Source organism: Etheostoma cragini, chromosome 2, assembly GCF_013103735.1.
Source record: "Etheostoma cragini isolate CJK2018 chromosome 2, CSU_Ecrag_1.0, whole genome shotgun sequence".
NCBI lineage: Eukaryota > Metazoa > Chordata > Actinopteri > Perciformes > Percidae > Etheostoma > Etheostoma cragini.
This window is the reverse complement of record NC_048408.1, coordinates 8,181,110-8,196,833: the sequence shown is the minus strand read 5'-3', so window position 1 is coordinate 8,196,833 and position 15,724 is coordinate 8,181,110. Positions and strand designations below refer to the sequence as shown.

At 38.4% G+C, this 15,724-nt stretch overlaps 1 long non-coding RNA gene across 1 annotated transcript in view; it reads right to left on the bottom strand.

Annotated features, from left to right (window-relative positions):
• Nucleotides 1-12,606: 12,606 nt before the first annotated feature.
• Nucleotides 12,607-15,724, bottom strand: part of LOC117953738 — an 8,815-nt gene continuing 5,697 nt past the window's right edge. The window contains exon 3 of the long non-coding RNA XR_004658673.1: nt 12,607-12,680. This is a non-coding gene — a long non-coding RNA (uncharacterized LOC117953738). The remainder of the gene's footprint in view (nt 12,681-15,724) is intronic.

Below are 15,724 nucleotides of genomic sequence, written 5' to 3'. Positions count from 1 at the left end.
TGGAAAAAGGCTGCAATGAAACAAAGAGTGAAAAATTTAAAGGGGTCTGAATACTTTCCGTACCCACTGTATATAAACTCTGCTAGAGATGTTGGATGTTGGTTTGGTCAAGCCTGGACAAATATGTCTGGAGTGACAAAGTCAAGAAGGAAAGCGAGGGATATTAGGCCATTTGGAGACTGCGGCACAGCAAGCAACCCACATAACCATGACTGTTACATAAACTATGTTTGATGACAGCATCATTTTGTCTCCCTTTGGCTCCCATTAGGTGGAAAGAGAGAAACTGAGTGAGGTGGGTTATGGGAGCAGGGAGACACAGACCAAACCCAGAGTGAAAGAAAGGAAGAAAGTGCGAATTAAAGAAAGCAATAAGGGGAAAGAAATGAAGAAACAGGGATTGAGCTAGCAGGTGTTTTGTCAGCAGGTTGTGTTGTCCTGTGGGTGTTAGGGAGAGTCGTAATGAAATAAAGGATTTATTCAATCACTGACCATGAACAAACACAGTCATTAAGACCAAGTCATTGCAATAAACAGGCTTCGATCATCTTATTACTTGTGCTAATTTAACTGCAGGGAACAACAGGAGCAGACATCACATTAACCTAGGGTCTAGCTTGGCTCGAATCAGCTCCTCACTAATAAAACTTTCAACATTCTTTCTAACCGCTATTTCATTTTACTTTCAACAGTGCTGGGAATAGTTTCTATGCATCGCCAAATAGCAGTATGCCTACATTTTGCTGTAGCTCGATGATAGAGCAAAAGAAAAAAAAAGTTGCATATTTAATGACTGTAGACATACCAAAAAGCTTGCTGATAAAAAAAGAAAAATATTTTCCCTTTCCATTTATTTAAATTTGATATTTTCCCTTTTAATTGTTACCTTGCAAGAAGAGCAAGTTGAGCCCCCTTCTGAGCTACAAACACTAAGGTTTAATAGTCTTTCCACATGTTGTCAATAAATTTTTATATGTTGGGTTGTTTGGCTTGATTTAGGTCCAGATGGCAGATTCTGGTGGAGTGTAGAAGAGTTGGACAAAACAAACAGAGGGAGGGGTGAAGATCATTCAGAAGATCATTAGAATGTGAAAATGCTCAATTACATGTAAAAGTCTTGCATTAAAAATCCTACTGAGGTAGAAGTACAGCTAAATATAAAAGTATATTATTAGATTTGTAAATTGAAATATTAACACTGATGCATCAATGTATAAGTAGCATTTTACTGTAGTAGCTGGTCTATGTGGAACTAGTTTAGTCCAGTGGTTCCCAAACAATTGGCCCCCTCCAAAATATAGCATGATAAACCGGAAGAGTTGTGAGATGACTTATGGGGCAGGAAAGAAAAACACCCAAAAAACTACTACAATTCTGTTTTCATTGTTTGGGCTTTTCTATTTTTGTGAAATAGTGAATCAATTGACCTCCTTGGGCCTTGATGAGTTATTTAAATGAAACCAGCTGTGAACTTTAAAGGTCAAACTGCTAACAACAACTCAGACATCTGAGCGGGGACAAGGGCCCCCAACTACGCTATTTTTTGGGTCTCGCTTTTGTGGGCAAAATTTAATTTAAAGGCAACTAATAATTATACCTGTTGGATAAATGTAATGGAGTAAAACATACAATATTTCCCCCTGAAATAAATTGTGCAAAAATAAAAATGTACCTAAAATTACAAGTATCTCAAAACTTGTCCTAAACATATAAAGTAATTTTCTTCCGCTAGTTTTTTGTATGATGTCGTAAAATTGCGTGGGATCATGAAAGTTGTTGTCTTTATTGTTTAACAACTACCATTGTGGATGAAATTGTCTTTGACGAGAATGCATTAAGGTTTTATTCACATTATGTTTAGTGATGTTTATTCATGTCATGTCTTTCTAATGAAATAGCCGCAGTGTTTGCTACATAATAACTAAACTTCTCTTTGTGGTGGACCTGTTAGCAAAAAAACCAACATTAGCCAGCAGCTAAAACCACAACATCACAATACAATTTGCATGTCAGTATGCCCTCTTGGATTGCCCCCTTTGAGAGACTTACTTCACTGGGTGGGGTGGAGGGCGGCAGCTCCAGGGCAGACTGGAGACCTCGGGTTGGTCGCTGTGGCGGCTCTGCAGTATTTCAGCATACATTATTGTATCATTGTAAAGTCCCTGTCTGTCTCTTCCCTTTCTCTTTCATCTGTCTCACTCTGTAGCGGCCCGAACCAGGCCTCTGAAGTAAATAAGGAAGATATCCCAGAAGTCTCACACAAGAAGAAAAAAAACCCATCTTGGTTGTTCTTTACTGCAGCTAGTCTCTGTTCTATTAGCCACATAAATGTGTCCGATGTCCAGGTATGGGACTGGGCTCATCTTCTCTGAACAGGGCACATGTTTGACCCGTTGTTGAACCTACTACTTCATCAGCACAGCTCAGCAGAGGCCAGAGCCATCGGAGGGACGCAGCTGCAGCTGCTTTGATGTAGTGCCAGGGGCTGTAGTTTACCCCTAACATTGGGATCATGTACACCTCTAACCCTTTATATTTTAGACCGCAATATTTGTACATCTTTAAATTTGTTTTTCACACATAGTTTCATCCATCATCTTGTGCTTCTCTTTCTGATTCTGCTTCTCTTTCCTTTAATCCTAAATACATATCAAGTTGCTTGTTGTTAGCTATGCAGTCGCTGTCCTGCTGTTTCTTTCAGTACAGCTGACTTCTTAGCAATACTATGTGCTTCTATTGATGCCTATACGCATTACAAAATGTATGCAATACATAAGGAGGATCCTACAACAGAAATGTAGGAGAATTAAAGATTAAAAAAACATTTTTGCATCCCTGCAGAAAGGAGTTTTTCCTGATGTCCGCAGTGCGCAGGTTTGCTTGTCCTCATTTTGAGCATTTCCAAATGATCAGTTCCGAGCATTTTTCTGTCTATCAGCAGTGTGGGACTTTTAACTTCTGACATCTTTGATGCAGTTTCCAGCCTGAAATGTCAGCATGAAATTGAATTTTATTTTAATAGTGTGCCAAAAGGCAAGTGATATAATATTGTGAATTTCTGTAGAGCTCAGCAAGTAATCCTGCCTCATCCAGTCAAGGCAATTACATCATTTAAAAACTGAATCTCAACCACTAAAAACAACACAGGCCTGCATAAGATTTTCTTTTAAAAATGGATGACGATCAGCCGGTGACTAAATACTGCGTACATCTGACATCAAAGTTAAACACATCACTTTACTACAATTTACGCTATTGTGTTGTTAACAATATTATTTATTAATAACAAATGTGTTGCAATTTGCAGTGTGACTATATTCCTATTGCCATACTTGATGACATATTTTATAAAAACAAAAACTGACTTCAGGCCGTGATATGCTGTTATTATCTTGTTGGGCCGAACAACGTCCTTAGCTGTGATATAATCACAAAATGCCACGGTTTGTTATGAGCTATTGCTTTATTTTTGCTTAAACCTGCACTGCAAGTTCTTTTGTTCTTTTAAAGCTTCTGGCCCGGATTTCCTTTTAATGTTCAGCTATAAGGGTTCTATTTAAAAGCTTAATGGCATGGAACGGCAATGCATTTTTAATGGGAAATGGATATGGACGACGTGTCCCTAATAGCACGAGTAATATCATGTGCAGTGCTACCAGTGACGCGACCTACTGGCCTACTCTCAGCTTTACTGGAGTTGAAGAGAAGCATTCAATTCACTTACACCAGTGGACACATTCACTGGCACTATACTTCTCATTTTAGAATTTCTCTAACATCTCGAGCTATACATTGCTGTGTTTCATCTGTATCTTTATGACTCACTATTTGTATTATATTACGTCAGTATACACACATAAAACCCATAAACCCATCATGTTTTGCACAAGAGATTTGATTTGCTTCTAAATTAATAAATAAAAAACAGCAGCCGCACCTAGCTCGTTGAGTTTGGCTGAGAAAAATGGCTAGTCCTAAACCACAATGTTGTAGTCAAGACCACCTAAATCGAGAACAAGTCATCACCAAGACCAGAGTGTATCAAGACAAGACAGTGACTTTGAGGGGTTGAGAACGAGTCAAGACCAAGACCAGATTTGTGTCAGACAGCCAGAGCTTCTCCTGTCTCCTGCATTCACTTTCTTGGAGTGTGTGTAAAGGGGACAACGAAAGGGACATTTAAACTTAGATATGAGTCAAGTTATTGGTTGCATTTGCAAGTTTTAACACATATGCCTGAATCAGACAATGCACAGGCATTTTGTGATATCACTACAAGAGGAAAAAAAATCATGAATCCTCTTTATCTGAGACCGAGACAAGGTTGAGTTGACCAATTCAGAAACTAGACCAACACTGCTAAACCATTCTGACCAACACTATTAAACCATTCTGACCAACACTACTAAACCATTCTGACCAACACTGCTAAACCATTCTGACCAACACTACTAAACCATTCTGACCAACACTGCTAAACCATTCTGACCAACACTGCTAAACCATTCTGACCAACCAGTGCACATTAACTGCAAACCATGTTTTAAAGCCACAGTAGACTGCAGCAAATACAGACAGACAGGGGACAGATTTCCTAATAATTTTCCAAGGAAGACTTAAGAAGACTTAAATTGAGACTGACCGTTATTTATCTATACATTCATCCATATATTCCTTGCGTACAAAATGTTCAGTACTACATTAAGCATACATAAATTAAAATTCACAACATTTCAGTGAAGATAAATTTAATTGTTTCTTCACTGAAACATTTAAATTGCTGAAATCCAGTTTAATTGCTGTCAACACAGATAATGTGACATTTATATTTCTCCCAAATACATTATAAAATAACAGTGATTAGATGAAAAATGTTCATGTTTGTCATGAGAACTTTTGTTAGTGGTTAAATTCAGTTAATCACAAAGGTTAAAGAAAGAATGTTAGGTAATGGAAGATAAAACAATTTAGTAAAGATCATTTTAACATTTCAAAATTCTTTTGAAATAGGAAAACATTTGAAATAAGATGATATGGATGTCTACTAGGTCAATCCGGTTATTTAAATGTCAAAGTATAGCCTGTTTGTAGTCTCCTCTTCTTAATGTGTTTGTGGTGAGGAAATGTTATCCGGCATACTGACTGTTGCACTAACTGCGCACAGAGCACATTAATGGTAATCATATTAAAAATCAAGGACAACATGAAGTTCATTTCCCTGTTTTATCCTAGGCATGTATAGGACAGATAATATTTAAAAGGGCAAAAAAAGTCACATTGCCATATTTGTCTGCTAGTTCAGCACCATGGACAGCACCATGGATCTCTCAATACACAGTCCAGTAAGGCAACTCATATTTTAGCCATGGTCTGGGTCATTGACTCTAACTTGCACAAACCTCATTTAGATAAAGGACCACTGAGTCAGGCAGACTGGACTACCATATTCAACTAAACAACCCCTCTGCCCCTGCACTCTCTCTGCTACTAGGGGATGACATTAGAGGATGAAGGGTTAATCAGGGGCATGCAGTTTGGTCATAACCTTCCCCCTCAAATCACCCACTGGTCTTAAGTGTGTAACTCTTTTGTATTTATAAAATAATGCAGTGACTGTGATGTCCCACTCCTAATGTGAATGGATCAAAGTGTTCAATAGCAATTCAACAATTTTGCAAACAAGAAAATACACTAAAACTAATCAAACCACAGAGAAATTATTTAATAGTTAATCAGTTAAAACTGCAATAAGTGATTCTTTGAGCCTGTGGAAGATGTTAGTTTAAAATACATTGTTAACAGTTTAAAAAAAAACATGTTATTGTTAATATCTTAATCTAGGCAAGACTAACGTCGTGCGTTGCCCTGTTACATCCTGCCTTGGAATGCCGTGCAGTGTCCTGCTATGCCATGAACTTCTACAAACCACTATGTACAGTTGCTGTCCCATTATCTTTTACTGTGACTGTTATTGCCACTCTTCATTTCAACCCCAACCAGCCCGTCACACACCGCCTACCAAGAGCCTGGGTCTGTCCCAGGTTTCTGCCTAAAAAGAAGTTTTTCCTCGCCACTGTTGTACTGTTGCTTGCTCTGGAGGAAACAACTAGAACTGTTGGGTCCTTGTACATTATAGAGTGTGGTCTAGACCTACTCTATCTGTATAGTGTCTCAAGACAACTGATGTTATGAATTGTTACTACAAATAAAATTTAATTGAATACATCTGTGGAAGTTTAACTCATCTTCTACTGTCCTGGCACAGCACTATAAGATATACTCTTCCTTTCATAGAGAGAAAACAGATCCTCTTCTACAATTGATTCACATGCTAAAACTGTTTGCATTTGCATTCAGCTAAAATTGATCATGATTGTGTATTTGCAAAACACTAACAAAAACAACCCAGACGAAACAAATCAATTCAGCAACAACTCTTTATATGGTCTCAAAAGAAATCAATAATTCCACTTTCTTCTGCACTTCAACAAAGTTGTAATTATTCTACTTTTCCAATCCCAGTGGGAAAATGGTGGAAGTACATTTCTTTATTAATGGTATTGTTGTTTGAATGTATAAATCTTTGGTGACATTGTGTATCAGGAAGATAATCAAGAAGAAAGTTTTAGTGTGTACCCTTCTGATGTTAATCCGTTTGTTACATTCAAGCCAGTGCCAAATGTGTTGCTACAAAGATAAGTAAGACTATCAGCTCCCACAAGTCTCTCTGGATTTCTCAGTATTGCTATGTTTAGAACATGATGTTGTCCTGTGACTTTCCTGCGCGGAAGTTTGAGAGAAGAGTTCATGAAGAGTGCACCATTTTTTTTCAATCCTTGGTGTCCTCCTTGGCTACCAGCAACTGGGTGGAGGAGGGATGGGTGTACGTACGCAATCATGTAAGACTAGTGTTATGTGGAAACGCCAACAGTTTTGCAGTCATTACTTAGAATTCCTCATGGGGGCGACAGAAACTACGCACTACAGCTTTAAAACCTCTGTTGCCTTGCTGTGTGTGTGTGTGTGTGTGTGTGTGTGTGTGGTGGTGGTGGTCGATTCAATATTCATTAAATGTTCTCAGTCTGCTGACCTTTTCTTTCCTCCCTCTCTGAGTCCATGCTTCATTTGATTCAATAAGAGACGTTAATTTACAAAGCAAACCTTCACTTACAGGTTCATTCCCTGGAGGTATTGCTTTGTGTATAGAGAAGTGAAGAAAGAACAGGCCCAGTGTAGATCAACTAAGATGGGATGGATGACAATGGAATGGGGGAAAGAAAGACAAAATAGGCAGCTAAATAACCTGTTTATCGCAGCAGAACCATCTTTAACCTGTCATTTTGAGAGTGGGAGAAGGACGAATACAATTTATCTGTACTCTGACTCTGTGCTCTGATCCTTGACTCTATGCGGGTGTACCGATTAATTTTTTTCAACTCCACTGGAGAAGATAATTATAGGTTAGCTGGAAAGTTTGATTTGACGTTTAAAGAAGATCTTTAAATAATAATATAAAGGAGGTTTATGGTATAGTTGTTTGACTGAGACAACTGAAACAGAAAAGCAGTGCATGGGTGCACACTATGCATTCACCTGGCACGGCAAAATAAAAGTGCAGCAACAGCTGGCAGACTGGTGTTCACTAGCAAGAATAAGTTGTTGAGGGGCTGCAGTTCTCTTCCATTTATAAGACTACAATTCATTAATGCATCAAGCAATTTTTAATGAAATGTGGACTAACTGGTTTAAATGGCGGGAGACATTTAAAGATGAACTGACAAAGACTATTGTTCACAGCATGCAGGGGTCCAAGAGTGTGTAGTATGCTTTTCAATGGAGAAAATGAGGCTTTGTGTGTGTGCGTGCGCACGTGTGTGTGCACTTTGCTCATAATGAAAGGTTGAGATGCCCACTGACCAGAGCCAAATATCTTGACTGCCGTGGGTAGAGAGCAGTATTCAGAGCTGCCACAACAACGAAAACAACGAAACAAAGGAAGTGTGACCGTTTCCCCAAAAGAGCATATCTGTCTACAAAAATCAATTTCTCTAAGGCCAGCTGAGGCCCGGGGCTGTCTCCAAAGACCCAACAGTAAAAATCTGGTTTCTCTTGTTACCTTGCAGACCCTACTCTTAGTGTTGACCTGAAACCAGCATGACGCAGTCAGGCAGCCAGGACTCGTTTCTGTTGATCAGTGTGTTTCTGTTGCAGACAGCAGGTCCGTGCAGAGACCTCGGAAGGGGCTGGTGCTCAAAGTTAAAAAAGGGGAACGTACCCAATTTTAAAACACTACAGCGTTAGGGCTGTGTATAGCCATAGTATAAGCAATGATACAGATTTTACTGTTTAATATATTATTATGTATCACAAAACTGTAAGCAAAGAGATAAAGTAGAAGCATGTCATAGTATAAAGAACACAACACAATGTGTATAAAAAAAATAAAATGTTAATTTTCTGCAGGATCTACAATCTATTGGATTTCCGAGTTATGGAGGAGAGAATGTCAAAGTTTGCTGACACTGCTAAGAAGTGGCTCACTGTGAGTGACCTGATGTAATGTTCAGCTTACTGGTTACAGCCAAGGCAGAGGGGGATGCTTCCAAGAGACATGGCTGCTGCACACAAAGAGCCGCAACTAAACAAAAGAAGGCACCAGATTCAGAAAACAAGTGTGGGAAAATAAAATGAAGAGAGGGATGCATGCATGCACATTTGGTCGGTTATCATGTTGATCATACTGCCCACTTACCGGCACTTTAACTTCCAACTTTCTCTCGTTCTTGCTGGCCGCCGACGGACTAACTTGTGTCCAGGTGGTGCGCCTGGCAGGAAGTGGCCATGCGTCACGCAATAACCCTTATCATCATGTAATATCAAGGATTAGGTCGTTTTAACTAGCTAATGATTATAGTTAAATATTCTTCTTTAACAGACCACTCAGGCCAAGACCTTTTAACTGTTCCCAGAACTTTGGATTCAGTGGAAACTTTTAAGAAAACACCTGAAGACACATCTTTTTTGACAAACATTTAACTAGCAATATGGTTTAGTGTTTTTATTTGTTTTACTGTGAAAGGTGCTATATAAATAAAGTTTACTTACTACTCTCATTATCATCTCATTCATCCAGTCACTGCATTTTTGCGAGACGGAACTCTCGAGCATTGGGGTGCCAGCACATGGAAAAAAAGCAGATTTTTGCAACACCATTTTCAGTACAAAATTGCCCTTCTGAGATGTACCTGATTATTTTAGCATGTTTTAATATTTTTTAATTACTTGTAGCCTGGAGGAAACAGCTGATATAATTGCCCTATCTTTTGCTTAAGAATTTAATTTGACTAAATGTTTGCTTTTACAAACTACTTAAGGAGTGCCATAGGGAAATTACATGATTTAGACAAAAAAGCCTGGTATGGATTTTGGAAAATAAGATGAATTAGTCAAAAAAGCCAGGTATGGATTTATGGTAATAGTGATGTTTAAATAATTGAACATTCATAACATGCTCATCTTCTTAAGGCTGCTTCTAAGCACTTGAGGCACCTTTGACCTTTCTGATGGCATATCAACAAACAGGAGCCTTGTAGAATATCAAAATATCGACTGGATGTGAAATGTAGTGAAACATTTTAATCAGCATTATCTCTGAAATTTAAATGAGGTAAATGACAAGGCTGGAGGAAGACAGTTGTGATCTGATCCCAGCATGGTGCCACTCGCACACACAGTATTTTTTTTTACCTTTTTCTGACAGTAAAAGCCTCAGCTATCATGCTAAACTGCGTATCTTATGTGCAGAGGCATACAACTCCCAAGTAATGCATCTGAATGACTGCAGCCCTAGCATACACCAGCCCTTGTCTTTCAAAAAGAGGTGAATAACGAATGAAAGCTCCTGGTTCCTGCTGAGCAGCCAGGTGCCAGATAAAAACAAAGGCTAGAAGCTGTGAAGTGTTTTCCTGTGGCGTCTGTCACCGAGAACCAAAGACTGTGGGATCCAAGGTGGGCTTGAAATTGGAAAAATTATGAAAAGACCAAGCCTTACACTACCACACAAAACATACGACACCCTACAGCTACAAGATAGTTTTTTTTTTAAATATAAAGACGAGATGGTGTTTCGTTTGAAATCTTTTGATAGATAAAGAGGAGAGGAGAACACTCACCTTCTTTCTCTGCATTATTCACAACTTGCGGTTAAGTTTTAATCTCAACATGAAAATAATTAATGCCTCTGGATAACACAAGCAGGGAGATTGCCAAGTTGAATGAGACGGAAACAGCAAGACAAAGTGTTTGGAAAGAATCCAATCTATTCACAAGCTGCCAAACACAGACCTTATTGAAAAACATATGAGATTCAATTTTAAAGTCAAACTCAGGTATTCTGTGCTACCGAGCTCGTATGTATTCTGCGGTTCTGAAAAAAAACTGCTCTATCAAAAGCTAACGCTATTCAGTTTCCCAATTTATTTCTTGAGAATGTCATCTAGATGAACATTAGATGTTGTTTCAGTTACCCATCTGCGGACGGTGGTAGAGGACATTATCATTTAGATGCGAAGAGAATTAGATTTTACAGAATGTGCGTGAGTGTGAGAGAGAAAAGTTTGAGAAAATAAGAGCGAGCATTGGACAGAGGTGATGCCGTTATCTTTAAATCCTAAGGAGCAGGATCATAACAACACAATGTTTCAAAGAAACAGAGACTAAGAGTGACAAACAACAAGGACAAAGGTAAATAAAGGTAATGAAATAACGCTCAGCAGTGGGTGACCTTGTTCAAAGAGAAGACGGGTAGACCTGTTATGTGTTGGATTCCTCCAGGGTCTGTAACTGTTTGCATTCTGTCAGTCAGACAGGGAGTGCACCTGCCGAGTATAACTAACATGGCACTGTAATCAGCGACCCCACCAGGGTCATGTTGGTCTGACATGGTTTTTAAACTCAAACTTTATCTGTTAATGAGAAGAGAATAAGCAAAATAAAATTAAACAAACCTTATATTTGAAAAAAGTAGGCTGGATATTGTTTTATAACAATATATTATTTTGTAACTCATTTTGGTTTAATTTGTCATTTTATTCTGTTTTTGTTATATTGCTTTTATTGTTAGGTATCTGTTTCCGTTTCACACATTGTATATCCTGTGTAATGTTATGCTTTTTTAATATTAAATGTGAAGTTGCTGTTTTTAAAATAGAAATACAGTGCATGAATAGATAACGTTTCAAATTTGACAGAAAGGTACATTTAAAAAAAGTTATGTGTGTACATTATTCTCATCCACATCCACCCTCTCTGGGGTCACAGTCACTGAGCTTGTAGATGATTTCAACTGTAAAATTACAAATGTTATTGATGCCATTGCTCCCACTAAGGTCAAAGCTGTCTCTGGTAAGAAAAGATCTCCATGGAGAAATGTCCTACTGGTGAGAACAGAAAAAAGAAAGTGTTGAAAGCTGAATGAAGGTGGTGAAAACTAATATCTTGGTCCATTGTAACATATATAAAGACAGGCTTCATAATTATAATTTGGAACTGAGGAATGCAAGGAGGTCCTTCTTCTCTGACATTATCTCTGGAAACAATAATAATTCACCTTCTCTGATGCAACTGTCAGTAGGTTGAGAAACCCTCCAGTACCAGTAGCATCAGTAACTTAATCTACCAAGGCCTGCAATGACTTTGCCTCCTTCTTCAAAGAAAATTCGGAAGATTTGACAAACTGTCAGAGCCTCCATTTCAAGTACAGGATATGTGTTGTCAAAGTGTTCAAGCAAAGCTAGTTCCATTGTAACACCATTTTATTTAATCAACCATAAAAACCTGGAGGACATTATACAACATTTGAAAACCTCCTCCTGTTTCTACCAACCGGTGTTTTCAAAACTGTTTTGAATTGTTTGACTTCTAAACTTCTACAGATTTTGAACATGTCTCTTCTCTCAGGTATCTTTCCACAGGCCCGGAAAACTACAGTCATCGAGCCACTATTAAATAAGAACAATCTAGATACGTCACTAATGAGCAACTATAGGCCGATATCAAACCTTGCATTTTTAAGTAATATTGAAAAAGCGGTCTTTCAACAACTCAACCTTTACTTGTCACTAAACAACAGTTTTGATGCCTTCCAGTCGGGTTTCCAATCACACCACATTACTGAGACAACTATTGTTAAAGTATTTAATGTAAAACACAGATAGTGGCAAAATTTCAGTCTTATTATTACTTGATCTCAGTACTGCATTTGACACGGTCGACCTTGACATATTACTGGACCGGCTGGAAAACGGGGTTGCCTTTCTGGCTCAGTACTTAAGTGGTTTTACTCCTAATTAAAGAATAGGGACTACTCCATTCTGGGGGCCTCTTCTGTTTAACATCTACAGTACATGCTTCCCCTGGCTCAGATTATGAAAAAAGTTACGATAGCTATGCGGACGACACACAAATTTACATAACCTTATTGCCAGGGGACTATGGTCCAATACAAAAGCTGGCTAAGCATTTTGAACAAATTAACGGCTGGATGTGCCAGAACTTTCTGAAATAAATTAAGGAAAAACTGAGGTAGTTGTTTTTGGAGCAAAAGAGGAACAGTTGAAAGTCAGCACTCAGCTTCAAACGACACTGCTACAAACAACAGACAAGGCCAGAAATCTTGGACTCTGACTAAAATTTTAACAGCCACATTAAGACAATTACAAAGTCAGCCTATTATCACCTTAAAAATATATCAAGGGTTATAGGATGTATGTGTCAGGATTTGGAAAAACTGGTCCATGCTTTAATCTTCAGTAGACTTGACTACTGTAAAGGTGTCTTTACATGTCTCCTTAAAAAAAAAAAATCAATCAGACAGCTGCAGCTGATTCAGAAAGCTTACGTTCTGAAGTTTCTGAAGTCCTTACACTGGCTTCCTGTGCCTCAAAGAATTGATTTGAAAATAAGTTTTGTAGTTTATACATACATTTCTGATCTGCTAGTAAACTATGAACCACCCAGACCTCTCAGGTCATCAGGGACAGGTCTGCTTTCTGTCCCCAGAGTCAGGACTAAACAGAGTGAAGCAGAGTTTAGTTTCTATGCTCCTCACATCTGGAATATACTCCCAGAAAACTGCAGGTCTGCTTCAACTCTCAGTTCTTTTAAATCAAGGCCGAAGCTTTCTTTTTGATGCTGCCGTTCTTTAAATGGTTGTTAATCTCTTTAATGTTTAATTTCTTATACTGCACTAACTTTTATTCTTGTGTTTTATCTGTTCTTATTTTTTCTAACTGTTTTTGTGTAAAGCACTTTGAATTGCCCTGTTGCTAAAATGTGCTATGCAAATAAAACGGCCTTGCCTTGCCTTGCCATGGTCCTCCATCCTGTTTAGTGTCTTTTGTTTGGGGAAGCACCCTCTCTAAATGCTCATGTAAAGCTCTTTTTGAATGAAAACACATCTGATCAGGCATAAATCTCACCATTCTATGGCTTAATTCCACTACATCTGATGAAGTGAAGCGTAGAGCGGCTTCTCGAAGCTTTTCAGATGGGAAGCATTCCGGAGTAGGGAACAGAGCAAAGCAAGGGAGACGCAGAGAAAGCGACACAGAGCTGCCAGTCTTGTAATTATGTAACATTATAACTTTCATCTCAAAATCTGAGATTATCACTTTTTCTAACGTTGGCCCTAAACTCTGTTGTAGTTGACAGACTAGTAATTAACCTTTTGGTTTATGTTATTCTCCCACTAATTCCTGGTTGTATTAGACTAGCTGCTGCTGTGTTTACTCCAATCCCCCCCAGCAGCAGCCAGCCCTCCCTGCACTCGGTGGACGCAGAGTTTCAACATCACTTGTCCTTTACATTTTATAACAGATGTTACGAGATTGGTTATGAGGTTGCATACTGCCAACTTCTTTACTACGTTGCACTCTTGCGGTTGACCGCTACATGAAATTCATTGACGTGTCCCCTGCACAGCGTGACAGAGACAAGGAGAATGAAAAGTCTGCCTGCATTGATGTGAAACAGGGTGTGGCATTTTAAGGTTATTTCCTATTAAGATTAATCAAATTTTTCACAGAGGCTAGGGCACCTTTAAGTCTGTCATTTGGTGTTCTGCTCAAAAACACACAAGAAAACGGTGCTCTATAAAGATGGAGAGGATACCCTTTCAAAGGTCAGAGTACAAAACTGGCTGCATAACACATCAAGGAGGTAAACAAGTAAGCATTTAAGTTGCTGAGTATTGTGAACAAATCTCCATGTCTTTCTTTATATTTGAGGACTATTGAACACATAAGCTCATGCATTGGTTCAATAATGTCATTTTGACCCTAATCAATCAATCAAATAAATAAATGTCCATGATACAAATTCATGTATAGTTTACTTAACCCTAGTAATCCCTGTAGCTGCTGCTATAAGTGATTCAGATTCAATGTCAGAGATCAAACTAAAGCAGATTAAAGCAGCCTGATGACAACATAAACATCTTATAAGGGCTAATGTATCCAACAGAATCAACTTGCAACTCAAATTGAAAAACAACCATGTCAAATTAGTTCACCAAATGTCATCTCCAGAGTAATTTATTCAGTGAACGTACTGGGCCATGCTTTGATTAAGTGGAGCAATTGTCACAGGGTGAAGTCATTAGAAATAATTAATAATTATGGTAATTAGAGAGGGGAGTAATCACAATACATGGTTCAGCATGGCCTACTGCATGAATTTACTGAGGCTATTGTTAACCAAATAACCCAAGATGCAGGTTTGGTCTCAGAGGTGAGAGCAAAATAAGGATGCTAGGGAGTTTAACCAAAAATAAATGAAAGACAAGGTAAACACAATTTCCTGCGTTTATACACATTGGTATCCAAATGACATTAGTACTTTCCATAATAAAGAACACACATACACATATTGTGCTAATGTCCTGAGAAGAAAAACAAAGGAGAAAAAAGCCAATTAATTGCTATTCATAAAGCTCATTGCTATGTGTGCACTGTAACAATGGAAGGCAGCTAAGAGTCGCTTATCTGGATTAGTACACCTGGGCAGCAAGAGGACTGTTTAAAAAGCGTGGATCAACCTGGGGGGGGGGGGGGGGGGATCATTTTCCCTGGATGTTCAATGGAACGAACCTTTTATTCTATTCTATTTTCTATTCTATATTCTAATAGATGAGTGTGCCACCAATGTAAAATTGCACCACAGTATCCCATTGTTGTACTCAAGATGGACAGTTAAAAAAAAAACTGTTACTATATTGTTCTTTATTATTCCTCGCCAAAACCTGGCTCCTTTATTCAGGTGGCTAGATGGGTGGCACCGCCCCCCCGCCATAGTATGATTGCCCCCCTGGTGCCCCCCCCCAATCCATTGGGCTAGAGTGCTTGTGATTTTCATTGGATCAGAGTACTGTCACTGGGCTGCCTGTTCCAATCTTCCCAGCACTTGTAACAAGACCAATTAGTGTTTCCATGACAACCATTCAAATTTCTGATACCATTGAACTAGAACTTTTTTTTTTTTTAACCCTTGTGTTGTCCTCCTGGGTCAAAATGCGACATTTTTGTCAGTTTTTCCAGACTTTCTGTTTTTGTTTTCACTAACACCACCAGTAGTTTTACACTACGTTTTGGAATTCATGGTCAATAACCCTCATTTACTGTATATTATATATATATATATATATATATATATATATATATATATATAT